Source organism: Callionymus lyra, unplaced genomic scaffold, assembly GCF_982586985.1.
Source record: "Callionymus lyra unplaced genomic scaffold, fCalLyr1.hap1.1 HAP1_SCAFFOLD_212, whole genome shotgun sequence".
Classification (NCBI taxonomy): domain Eukaryota; kingdom Metazoa; phylum Chordata; class Actinopteri; order Syngnathiformes; family Callionymidae; genus Callionymus; species Callionymus lyra.
Genome location: NW_028258653.1, coordinates 32,501 through 45,000, shown reverse-complemented (window position 1 = coordinate 45,000; position 12,500 = coordinate 32,501). Strand labels below are relative to the sequence as shown.

The 12,500-nt window shown below is 58.3% G+C and overlaps 1 non-coding gene across 1 annotated transcript; it reads right to left on the bottom strand.

The window, feature by feature from the left end:
* Positions 1-8,678: 8,678 nt before the first annotated feature.
* LOC148058031 (5S ribosomal RNA) lies at positions 8,679-8,797 on the bottom strand. Its single transcript, XR_015710217.1, has one exon. It is a non-coding gene; the product is annotated as a 5S ribosomal RNA (ribosomal RNA).
* Between the last annotated feature and the right edge of the window lie 3,703 nt (positions 8,798-12,500).

Sequence of the window (12,500 nt, the reverse complement as noted above, 5' to 3'; positions counted from 1 at the left end):
GGCGAAGGCGCGCGTGTAGAACCACTGGGTCAGACGGGACGCCTCGGTCTCACTGGAGGTTTCGGCAGAGGTGGCAAGCCACAACGCTTGATCGGACCCGCTAAGTCCGGAGGAACCGTCCGCCCGCAATGGGTGGGGGCCCTCCGATGGCGGGTCACGTTGGCAGATCGGTCATCGGTGTAGGTGGTATCACAGTGCGTCCATGACGCGCGAAGGTCGGCTTGAGCCTGAGCTCTTTCCCCGCCGCCTGCGCTGGAGCTCGATACTCTGTCCAAGTATCCTTCGCTCCTATTAACCTCTAGGTGGTTGCGCTCGTGACATCAAAAAGACCACTTTTTGAAGAGCAGTCACACTCGGAAAAAATTTCTTTCGTCAGGCAAAAGAACCAGAGTTCTCCGCGGCCATCCACTCCAACCTTGTCCGACTTTGAGGCACCAGGCTCGGCCACCCTCCGAGCCTTTTCCTTCCCTCTCCTGTTATGGTGCCTCCCTATTAACCTCTAGGTGGTTGCGCTCGTGACATCAAAAAGACCACTTTTTGAGGAGCAGTCACACTCGGAAAAAATTTCTTTCGTCAGGCAAAAGAACCAGAGTTCTCCGCGGCCATCCACTCCAACCTTGTCCGACTTTGAGGCACCAGGCTCGGCCACCCTCCGAGCCTTTTCCTTCCCTCTCCTGTTATGGTGCCTCCCTATTAACCTCTAGGTGGTTGCGCTCGTGACATCAAAAAGACCACTTTTTGAGGAGCAGTCACACTCGGAAAAAATTTCTTTCGTCAGGCAAAAGAACCAGAGTTCTCCGCGGCCATCCACTCCAACCTTGTCCGACTTTGAGGCACCAGGCTCGGCCACCCTCCGAGCCTTTTCGCTCCCTCTCCTGTTATGGTGCCTCCCTATTAACCTCTAGGTGGTTGCGCTCGTGACATCAAAAAGACCACTTTTTGAGGAGCAGTCACACTCGGAAAAAATTTCTTTCGTCAGGCAAAAGAACCAGAGTTCTCCGCGGCCATCCACTCCAACCTTGTCCGACTTTGAGGCACCAGGCTCGGCCACCCTCCGAGCCTTTTCACTCCCTCTCCTGTTATGGTGCCTCCCTATTAACCTCTAGGTGGTTGCGCTCGTGACATCAAAAAGACCACTTTTTGAGGAGCAGTCACACTCGGAAAAAATTTCTTTCGTCAGGCAAAAGAACCAGAGTTCTCCGCGGCCATCCACTCCAACCTTGTCCGACTTTGAGGCACCAGGCTCGGCCACCCTCCGAGCCTTTTCCTTCCCTCTCCTGTTATGGTGCCTCCCTATTAACCTCTAGGTGGTTGCGCTCGTGACATCAAAAAGACCACTTTTTGCAGAGCAGTCACACTCGGAAAAAATTTCTTTCGTCAGGCAAAAGAACCAGAGTTCTCCGCGGCCATCCACTCCAACCTTGTCCGACTTTGAGGCACCAGGCTCGGCCACCCTCCGAGCCTTTTCACTCCCTCTCCTGTTATGGTGCCTCCCTATTAACCTCTAGGTGGTTGCGCTCGTGACATCAAAAAGACCACTTTTTGCAGAGCAGTCACACTCGGAAAAAATTTCTTTCGTCAGGCAAAAGAACCAGAGTTCTCAGCGGTCATCCACTCCAACCTTGTCCGACTTTGAGGCACCAGGCTCGGCCACCCTCCGAGCCTTTTCACTCCCTCTCCTGTTATGGTGCCTCCCTATTAACCTCTAGGTGGTTGCGCTCGTGACATCAAAAAGACCACTTTTTGCAGAGCAGTCACACTCGGAAAAAATGTATTTCGTCTGGCAAAAGAACCAGAGTTTTCAGCGGTCATCCACTCCAACCTTGTCCGATTTTGAGGCACCAGGCTCGGCCACCCTCCGAGCCTTTTCACTCCCTCTCCTGTTATGGTGCCTCCCTATTAACCTCTAGGTGGTTGCGCTCGTGACATCAAAAAGACCACTTTTTGCAGAGCAGTCACACTCGGAAAAAATTTCTTTCGTCAGGCAAAAGAACCAGAGTTTTCAGCGGTCATCCACTCCAACCTTGTCCGATTTTGAGGCACCAGGCTCGGCCACCCTCCGAGCCTTTTCACTCCCTCTCCTGTTATGGTGCCTCCCTATTAACCTCTAGGTGGTTGCGCTCGTGACATCAAAAAGACCACTTTTTGCAGAGCAGTCACACTCGGAAAAAATTTCTTTCGTCTGGCAAAAGAACCAGAGTTTTCAGCGGTCATCCACTCCAACCTTGTCCGACTTTGAGGCACCAGGCTCGGCCACCCTCCGAGCCTTTTCACTCCCTCTCCTGTTATGGTGCCTCCCTATTAACCTCTAGGTGGTTGCGCTCGTGACATCAAAAAGACCACTTTTTGAGGAGCAGTCACACTCGGAAAAAATTTATTTCGTCTGGCAAAAGAACCAGAGTTTTCAGCGGTCATCCACTCCAACCTTGTCCGATTTTGAGGCACCAGGCTCGGCCACCCTCCGAGCCTTTTCACTCCCTCTCCTGTTATGGTGCCTCCCTATTAACCTCTAGGTGGTTGCGCTCGTGACATCAAAAAGACCACTTTTTGCAGAGCAGTCACACTCGGGAAAAATTTATTTCGTCTGGCAAAAGAACCAGAGTTTTCAGCGGTCATCCACTCCAACCTTGTCCGATTTTGAGGCACCAGGCTCGGCCACCCTCCGAGCCTTTTCACTCCCTCTCCTGTTATGGTGCCTCCCTATTAACCTCTAGGTGGTTGCGCTCGTGACATCAAAAAGACCACTTTTTTCAGAGCAGTCACACTCGGGAAAAATTTCTTTCGTCTGGCAAAAGAACCAGAGTTTTCAGCGGTCATCCACTCCAACCTTGTCCGATTTTGAGGCACCAGGCTCGGCCACCGTCCGAGCCTTTTCACTCCCTCTCCTGTTATGGTGCCTCCCTATTAACCTCTAGGTGGTTGCGCTCGTGACATCAAAAAGACCACTTTTTTCAGAGCAGTCACACTCGGGAAAAATTTCTTTCGTCTGGCAAAAGAACCAGAGTTTTCAGCGGTCATCCACTCCAACCTTGTCCGATTTTGAGGCACCAGGCTCGGCCACCCTCCGAGCCTTTTCACTCCCTCTCCTGTTATGGTGCCTCCCTATTAACCTCTAGGTGGTTGCGCTCGTGACATCAAAAAGACCACTTTTTTCAGAGCAGTCACACTCGGGAAAAATTTCTTTCGTCTGGCAAAAGAACCAGAGTTATCAGCGGTCATCCACTCCAACCTTGTCCGACGTTGAGGCACCGATGTCGGCCAAGTTCTGAGCGTTCCACCGCCGAATGCCACTGGTCCTCAACACAGCGGACTTCCAATCCAACCTTGTCCGACTTTGAGGCACCGAAGTCGGCCTCAGCCCGAGCCTTCCCCCGCCGACCTCACTGGAGCCCGCCATCCAGGGACCGGCGGAGGTCGCCCGCATGACCGCGGCAAAGTGTCTCAAAGTCGGGCACGACCGCTCGAGTCACCCGCCAACCCGGTCCGGGGCACCTCCAGGGACCGGCGGAGGTCGCCCGCATGACCGCGGCAAAGTGTCTCAAAGTCGGGCATGACCGCTCGAGTCACCCGCCAACCCGGTCCGGGGCACCTCCAGGGACCGGCGGAGGACGCCCGCATGACCGCGACAAAGTGTCTCAAAGTCGGGCACGACCGCTCGAGTCACCCGCCAACCCGGTCCGGGGCACCTCCAGGGACCGGCGGAGGACGCCCGCATGACCGCGACAAAGTGTCTCAAAGTCGGGCATGACCGCTCGAGTCACCCGCCAACCCTTTCCGGGGCACCTCCAGGGACCGGCGGAGGACGCCCGCATGACCGCGACAAAGTGTCTCAAAGTCGGGCATGACCGCTCGAGTCACCCGCCAACCCGGTCCGGGGCACCTCCAGGGACCGGCGGAGGACGCCCGCATGACCGCGACAAAGTGTCTCAAAGTCGGGCACGACCGCTCGAGTCACCCGCCAACCCGGTCCGGGGCACCTCCAGGGACCGGCGGAGGACGCCCGCATGACCGCGACAAAGTGTCTCAAAGTCGGGCACGACCGTTCGAGTCACCCGCCAACCCGGTCCGGGGAACCTCCGGGGACCGGCGGAGGTCGCTCGCATGACCGCGACAAAGTGTCTCAAAGTCGGGCACGACCGCTCGAGTCACCCGCCAACCCGGTCCGGGGCACCTCCAGGGACCGGCGGAGGACGCCCGCATGACCGCGACAAAGTGTCTCAAAGTCGGGCATGACCGTTCGAGTCACCCGCCAACCCGGTCCGGGGCACCTCCAGGGACCGGCGGAGGAGGCCCGCATGACCGCGACAAAGTGTCTCAAAGTCGGGCATGACCGCTCGAGTCACCCGCCAACCCGGTCCGGGGCACCTCCGGGGACCGGCGGAGGACGCCCGCATGACCGCGACAAAGTGTCTCAAAGTCGGGCACGACCGCTCGAGTCACCCGCCAACCCGGTCCGGGGCACCTCCGGGGACCGGCGGAGGACGCCCGCATGACCGCGACAAAGTGTCTCAAAGTCGGGCACGACCGCTCGAGTCACCCGCCAACCCGGTCCGGGGCACCTCCGGGGACCGGCGGAGGACGCCCGCATGACCGCGACAAAGTGTCTCAAAGTCGGGCATGACCGCTCGAGTCACCCGCCAACCCGGTCCGGGGCACCTCCGGGGACCGGCGGAGGACGCCCGCATGACCGCGACAAAGTGTCTCAAAGTCGGGCACGACCGCTCGAGTCACCCGCCAACCCGGTCCGGGGCACCTCCGGGGAGCAGTGGAGGTCGCTCGCATGACCGCGACAAAGTGTCTCAAAGTCGGGCATGACCGCTCGAGTCGCCCGCCATCCCGGTCCGGAGCTCAACACTTTGTCGTTTTTTCCACTCCCTCCCCATTAACCTCTAGGTGGTTGCGCTCGTGACATCAAAAAGACCACTTTTTGCAGAGCAGTCACACTCGGAAAAAATTCGTTTCGTCTGGCAAAAGAACCAGAGTTCTCAGCGGGCTTCCAGTCCAACCTTGTCCGATTTTGAGGCACCAGGCTCGGCCACAGTCCGAGCCCATTCACTCCCTCCCCTGTTGTACTCGCTCCCTATTAACCTCTAGGTGGTTGCGCTCGTGACATCAAAAAGACCACTTTTTGAGGAGCAGTCACACTTGGGAAAAATCCGTTTGCGCTCACACCATCCCTCCCCATTAACCTCTAGGTGGTTGCGCTCGTGACATCAAAAAGACCACTTTTTGAGGAGCAGTCACACTTAGGAAAAATCCGTTTGCGCTCACACCATCCCTCCCCATTAACCTCTAGGTGGTTGCGCTCGTGACATCAAAAAGACCACTTTTTGAGGAGCAGTCAGACACCGAGGTTTTCTGGATTTATGTCCGTTTTCCTGGTTCTCTGACTCGGGCACCTTGTGACCGACATCCCCCCCTTCCCTGGTTCTATTTTGCCGATACTTTGGTGAGTTTTCTACCCGCAAACCAAGCCCCCCAAGCCCGCCGCCTGGTGGGGGAACATGCCCCCTGGTCCTGGTTCTATTTTAGGACACTTTGGTGAGTTTTCTACCCGCAAACCAAGCCCCCCAAGCCCGCCGCCTGGTGGGGGAACATGCCCCCTGGTCCCGGTTCTATTTTAGGACACTTTGGTGAGTTTTCTACCCGCAAACCAAGCCCCCCAAGCCCGCCGCCTGGTGGGGGAAGATGCCCCCTGGTCCCGGTTCTATTTTAGGACACTTTGGTGAGTTTTCTACCCGCAAACCAAGCCCCCCAAGCCCGCCGCCTGGTGGGGGAACATGCCCCCTGGTCCCGGTTCTATTTTAGGACACTTTGGTGAGTTTTCTACCCGCAAACCAAGCCCCCCAAGCCCGCCGCCTGGTGGGGGAACATGCCGCCTAGCCCGGTTCTATTTTAGGTCACTTTGGTGAGTTTTCTACCCGCAAACCAAGCCCCCCAAGCCCGCCGCCTGGTGGGGGAAGAGGCCCCCTGGTCCCGGTTCTATTTTAGGACACTTTGGTGAGTTTTCTACCCGCAAACCAAGCCCCCCAAGCCCGCCGCCTGGTGGGGGAACATGCCCCCTGGTCCTGGTTCTATTTTAGGACACTTTGGTGAGTTTTCTACCCGCAAACCAAGCCCCCCAAGCCCGCCGCCTGGTGGGGGAACATGCCCCCTGGTCCCGGTTCTATTTTAGGACACTTTGGTGAGTTTTCTACCCGGAAACCAAGCCCCCCAAGCCCGCCACCTGGTGGGGGAAGAGGCCCCCTGGTCCCGGTTCTATTTTAGGACACTTTGGTGAGTTTTCTACCCACACTGCAGGTCCCCAAATGCCGCCATCTGGTGGGGGAACATGCCGCCTGCACCGGTTCTATTTTAAGTCACTTTGGTGAGTTTTCTGCCCACACTACGGGTCCCCAAATGCCGCCATCTGGTGGGGGAACATGCCGCCTGCACCGGTTCTATTTTAAGTCACTTTGGTGAGTTTTCTGCCCACACTACGGGTCCCCAAATGCCGCCATCTGGTGGGGGAACATGCCGCCTGCACCGGTTCTATTTTAAGTCACTTTGGTGAGTTTTCTGCCCACACTACGGGTCCCCAAATGCCGCCATCTGGTGGGGGAACATGCCGCCTGCACCGGTTCTATTTTAAGTCACTTTGGTGAGTTTTCTGCCCACACTACGGCTCCCCAAATGCCGCCATCTGGTGGGGGAACATGCCGCCTGCACCGGTTCTATTTTAAGTCACTTTGGTGAGTTTTCTACCCACACTACGGGTCCCCAAATGCCGCCATCTGGTGGGGGAACATGCCGCCTGCACCGGTTCTATTTTAAGTCACTTTGGTGAGTTTTCTACCCACACTACGGGTCCCCAAATGCCGCCATCTGGTGGGGGAACATGCCGCCTGCACCGGTTCTATTTTAAGTCACTTTGGTGAGTTTTCTGCCCACACTACGGGTCCCCAAATGCCGCCATCTGGTGGGGGAACTGCCGCCTAGTCCCGGTTCTATTTTAGGTCACTTTTCTCACTTTCTGACCCACAAATAATGCCCCAAATGCCGCCGCCTGGTGGGGGGAACTGCCGCCTAGTCCCGGTTCTATTTTAGGTCACTTTTCTCACTTTCTTACCCACAAATAATGCCCCAAATGCCGCCGCCTGGTGGGGGGAACTGCCGCCTAGTCCCGGTTCTATTTTAGGTCACTTTTCTCACTTTCTGACCCACAAATAATGCCCCAAATGCCGCCGCCTGGTGGGGGGAACTGCCGCCTAGTCCCGGTTCTATTTTAGGTCACTTTTCTCACTTTCTGACCCACAAATAATGCCCCAAATGCCGCCGCCTGGTGGGGGGAACTGCCGCCTAGTCCCGGTTCTATTTTAGGTCACTTTTCTCACTTTCTGACCCACAAATAATGCCCCAAATGCCGCCGCCTGGTGGGGGGAACTGCCGCCTAGTCCCGGTTCTATTTTAGGTCACTTTTCTCACTTTCTTACCCACAAATAATGCCCCAAATGCCGCCGCCTGGTGGGGGGAACTGCCGCCTAGTCCCGGTTCTATTTTAGGTCACTTTTCTCACTTTCTTACCCACAAATAATGCCCCAAATGCCGCCGCCTGGTGGGGGGAACTGCCGCCTAGTCCCGGTTCTATTTTAGGTCACTTTTCTCACTTTCTGACCCACAAATAATGCCCCAAATGCCGCCGCCTGGTGGGGGGAACTGCCGCCTAGTCCCGGTTCTATTTTAGGTCACTTTTCTCACTTTCTGACCCACAAATAATGCCCCAAATGCCGCCGCCTGGTGGGGGGAACTGCCGCCTAGTCCCGGTTCTATTTTAGGTCACTTTTCTCACTTTCTGACCCACAAATAATGCCCCAAATGCCGCCGCCTGGTGGGGGGAACTGCCGCCTAGTCCCGGTTCTATTTTAGGTCACTTTTCTCACTTTCTGACCCACAAATAATGCCCCAAATGCCGCCGCCTGGTGGGGGGAACTGCCGCCTAGTCCCGGTTCTATTTTAGGTCACTTTTCTCACTTTCTGACCCACAAATAATGCCCCAAATGCCGCCGCCTGGTGGGGGGAACTGCCGCCTAGTCCCGGTTCTATTTTAGGTCACTTTTCTCACTTTCTTACCCACAAATAATGCCCCAAATGCCGCCGCCTGGTGGGGGGAACTGCCGCCTAGTCCCGGTTCTATTTTAGGTCACTTTTCTCACTTTCTTACCCACAAATAATGCCCCAAATGCCGCCGCCTGGTGGGGGGAACTGCCGCCTAGTCCCGGTTCTATTTTAGGTCACTTTTCTCACTTTCTGACCCACAAATAATGCCCCAAATGCCGCCGCCTGGTGGGGGGAACTGCCGCCTAGTCCCGGTTCTATTTTAGGTCACTTTTCTCACTTTCTGACCCACAAATAATGCCCCAAATGCCGCCGCCTGGTGGGGGGAACTGCCGCCTAGTCCCGGTTCTATTTTAGGTCACTTTTCTCACTTTCTTACCCACAAATAATGCCCCAAATGCCGCCGCCTGGTGGGGGGAACTGCCGCCTAGTCCCGGTTCTATTTTAGGTCACTTTTCTCACTTTCTGACCCACAAATAATGCCCCAAATGCCGCCGCCTGGTGGGGGGAACTGCCTGCTAGTCCCGGTTCTATTTTAGGTCACTTTTCTCACTTTTCTACCCACAAATAATGGCAAAAAAAAATGCTTACAGCACCCAGTATTCCCAGGCGGTCTCCCATCCAAGTACTAACTGGGCCCGACCCTGCTTGGCTTCCGAGATCAGACGAGATCGGGCTCATTCAGGGTGGTGTGGCCGTAAGCGAGGGAAGCGCTTGTGAAATGCCCCAAAGTGTTGAAAATGTTCCCCAGGCCCCTGGTTCCCCATCCCCGCAGGAGGAGGCTCCCCAGGCCCCCTGGTTCCCCATCCCCGCAGGAGGAGGCTCCCCAGGCCCCCTGGTGCAGGAGGAGGCTCCCCAGGCCCCTGGTTCCCCATCCCCGCAGGAGGAGGCTCCCCAGGCCCCCTGGTTCCCCATCCCCGCAGGAGGAGGCTCCCCAGGCCCCATGGTTCCCCATCACCGCAGGAGGAGGCTCCCCAGGCCCCTGGTTCCCCATCCCCGCAGGAGGAGGCTCCCCAGGCCCCCTGGTTCCCCATCCCCGCAGGAGGAGGCTCCCCAGGCCCCATGGTTCCCCATCACCGCAGGAGGAGGCTCCCCAGGCCCCCTGGTTCCCCATCCCCGCAGGAGGAGGCTCCCCAGGCCCCCTGGTGCAGGAGGAGGCTCCCCAGGCCCCCTGGTTCCCCATCCCCGCAGGAGGAGGCTCCCCAGGCCCCCTGGTTCTCCATGCCCGCAGGAGGAGGCTCCCCAGGCCCCTGGTTCTCCATCCCCGCAGGAGGAGGCTCCCCAGGCCCCCTGGTTCTCCATCCCCGCAGGAGGAGGCTCCCCAGGCCCCCTGGTTCTCCATCCCCGCAGGAGGAGGCTCCCCAGGCCCCTGGTTCTCCATCCCCGCAGTAGGAGGCTCCCCAGGCCCCCTGGTTCTCCATCCCCGCAGGAGGAGGCTCCCCAGGCCCCCTGGTTCTCCATCCCCGCAGGAGGAGGCTCCCCAGGCCCCCTGGTTCTCCATCCCCGCAGGAGGAGGCTCCCCAGGCCCCTGGTTCTCCATGCCCGCAGGAGGAGGCTCCCCAGGCCCCCATGTTCTCCATGCCCGCAGGAGGAGGCTCCCCAGGCCCCTTGGTTCTCCATCCCCGCAGGAGGAGGCTCCCCAGGCCCCTGGTTCCCCATCCCCGCAGGAGGAGGCTCCCCAGGCCCCCTGGTTCTCCATGCCCGCAGGAGGAGGCTCCCCAGGCCCCCTGGTTCTCCATGCCCGCAGGAGGAGGCTCCCCAGGCCCCCTGGTTCTCCATGCCCGCAGGAGGAGGCTCCCCAGGCCCCCTGGTTCTCCATCCCCGCAGGAGGAGGCTCCCCAGGCCCCTGGTTCTCCATGCCCGCAGGAGGAGGCTCCCCAGGCCCCCTGGTTCTCCATGACCGCAGGAGGAGGCTCCCCAGGCCCCCTGGTTCTCCATCCCCGCAGGAGGAGGCTCCCCAGGCCCCCTGGTTCCCCATCCCCGCAGGAGGAGGCTCCCCAGGCCCCCTGGTTCTCCATGCCCGCAGGAGGAGGCTCCCCAGGCCCCCTGGTTCCCCATCCCCGCAGGAGGAGGCTCCCCAGGCCCCTGGTTCTCCATCACCGCAGGAGGAGGCTCCCCAGGCCCCCTGGTTCTCCATGCCCGCGGGAGGAGGCTCCCCAGGCCCCCTGGTTGGGAGAGGGGGAAAAAGACCAAAGTGTTTAAAAATGCCCCAAAGTGTTGAAAATGTTCCCCAGGCCCCTGGTTCCCCATCCCCGCAGGAGGAGGCTCCCCAGGCCCCCTGGTTGGGAGAGGGGGAAAAAGAGCAAAGTGTTTAAAAATGCCCCAAAGTGTTGAAAATGTTCCCCAGGCCCCTGGTTCCCCATCCCCGCAGGAGGAGGCTCCCCAGGCCCCCTGGTTGGGAGAGGGGGAAAAAGAGCAAAGTGTTTAAAAATGCCCCAAAGTGTTGAAAATGTTCCCCAGGCCCCTGGTTCCCCATCCCCGCAGGAGGAGGCTCCCCAGGCCCCCTGGTTGGGAGAGGGGGGAAAAAGACCAAAGTGTTTAAAAATGCCCCAAAGTGTTGAAAATGTTCCCCAGGCCCCTGGTTCCCCATCCCCGCAGGAGGAGGCTCCCCAGGCCCCCTGGTTGGGAGAGGGGGAAAAAGAGCAAAGTGTTTAAAAATGCCCCAAAGTGTTGAAAATGTTCCCCAGGCCCCTGGTTCCCCATCCCCGCAGGAGGAGGCTCCCCAGGCCCCCTGGTTGGGAGAGGGGGGAAAAGAGCAAAGTGTTTAAAAATGCCCCAAAGTGTTGAAAATGTTCCCCAGGCCCCTGGTTCCCCATCCCCGCAGGAGGAGGCTCCCCAGGCCCCCTGGTTGGGAGAGGGGGAAAAAGAGCAAAGTGTTTAAAAATGCCCCAAAGTGTTGAAAATGTTCCCCAGGCCCCTGGTTCCCCATCCCCGCAGGAGGAGGCTCCCCAGGCCCCCTGGTTGGGAGAGGGGGGAAAAAGACCAAAGTGTTTAAAAATGCCCCAAAGTGTTGAAAATGTTCCCCAGGCCCCTGGTTCCCCATCCCCGCAGGAGGAGGCTCCCCAGGCCCCCTGGTTGGGAGAGGGGGAAAAAGAGCAAAGTGTTTAAAAATGCCCCAAAGTGTTGAAAATGTTCCCCAGGCCCCTGGTTCCCCATCCCCGCAGGAGGAGGCTCCCCAGGCCCCCTGGTTGGGAGAGGGGGGAAAAGAGCAAAGTGTTTAAAAATGCCCCAAAGTGTTGAAAATGTTCCCCAGGCCCCTGGTTCCCCATCCCCGCAGGAGGAGGCTCCCCAGGCCCCCTGGTTGGGAGAGGGGGAAAAAGAGCAAAGTGTTTAAAAATGCCCCAAAGTGTTGAAAATGTTCCCCAGGCCCCTGGTTCCCCATCCCCGCAGGAGGAGGCTCCCCAGGCCCCCTGGTTGGGAGAGGGGGAAAAAGAGCAAAGTGTTTAAAAATGCCCCAAAGTGTTGAAAATGTTCCCCAGGCCCCTGGTTCCCCATCCCCGCAGGAGGAGGCTCCCCAGGCCCCCTGGTTGGGAGAGGGGGGAAAAAGACCAAAGTGTTTAAAAATGCCCCAAAGTGTTGAAAATGTTCCCCAGGCCCCTGGTTCCCCATCCCCGCAGGAGGAGGCTCCCCAGGCCCCCTGGTTGGGAGAGGGGGAAAAAGAGCAAAGTGTTTAAAAATGCCCCAAAGTGTTGAAAATGTTCCCCAGGCCCCTGGTTCCCCATCCCCGCAGGAGGAGGCTCCCCAGGCCCCCTGGTTGGGAGAGGGGGGAAAAGAGCAAAGTGTTTAAAAATGCCCCAAAGTGTTGAAAATGTTCCCCAGGCCCCTGGTTCCCCATCCCCGCAGGAGGAGGCTCCCCAGGCCCCCTGGTTGGGAGAGGGGGAAAAAGAGCAAAGTGTTTAAAAATGCCCCAAAGTGTTGAAAATGTTCCCCAGGCCCCTGGTTCCCCATCCCCGCAGGAGGAGGCTCCCCAGGCCCCCTGGTTGGGAGAGGGGGAAAAAGAGCAAAGTGTTTAAAAATGCCCCAAAGTGTTGAAAATGTTCCCCGGCCTCCTGGTACCCCATCCCCGCATGAGGATGTCACCCAGGCCCCTGGTTCTCCATCCCCGCAGGAGGAGGGATTGTGGGTGGGAGAGGGAAAAAAAGGCTAAAGTGTTTAAAAATGCCCCAAAGTGTTGAAAATGTTCCCCGGCCTCCTGGTACCCCATCCCCGCATGAGGATGTCACCCAGGCCCCTGGTTCTCCATCCCCGCAGGAGGAGGGATTGTGGGTGGGAGAGGGGAAAAAAAGAGCAAAGTGTTTAAAAATGCCCCAAAGTGTTGAAAATGTTCCCCAGCCTCCTGGTACCCCATCCCCGCATGAGGATGTCACCCAGGCCCCTGGTTCTCCATCCCCGCAGCAGGAGGGATT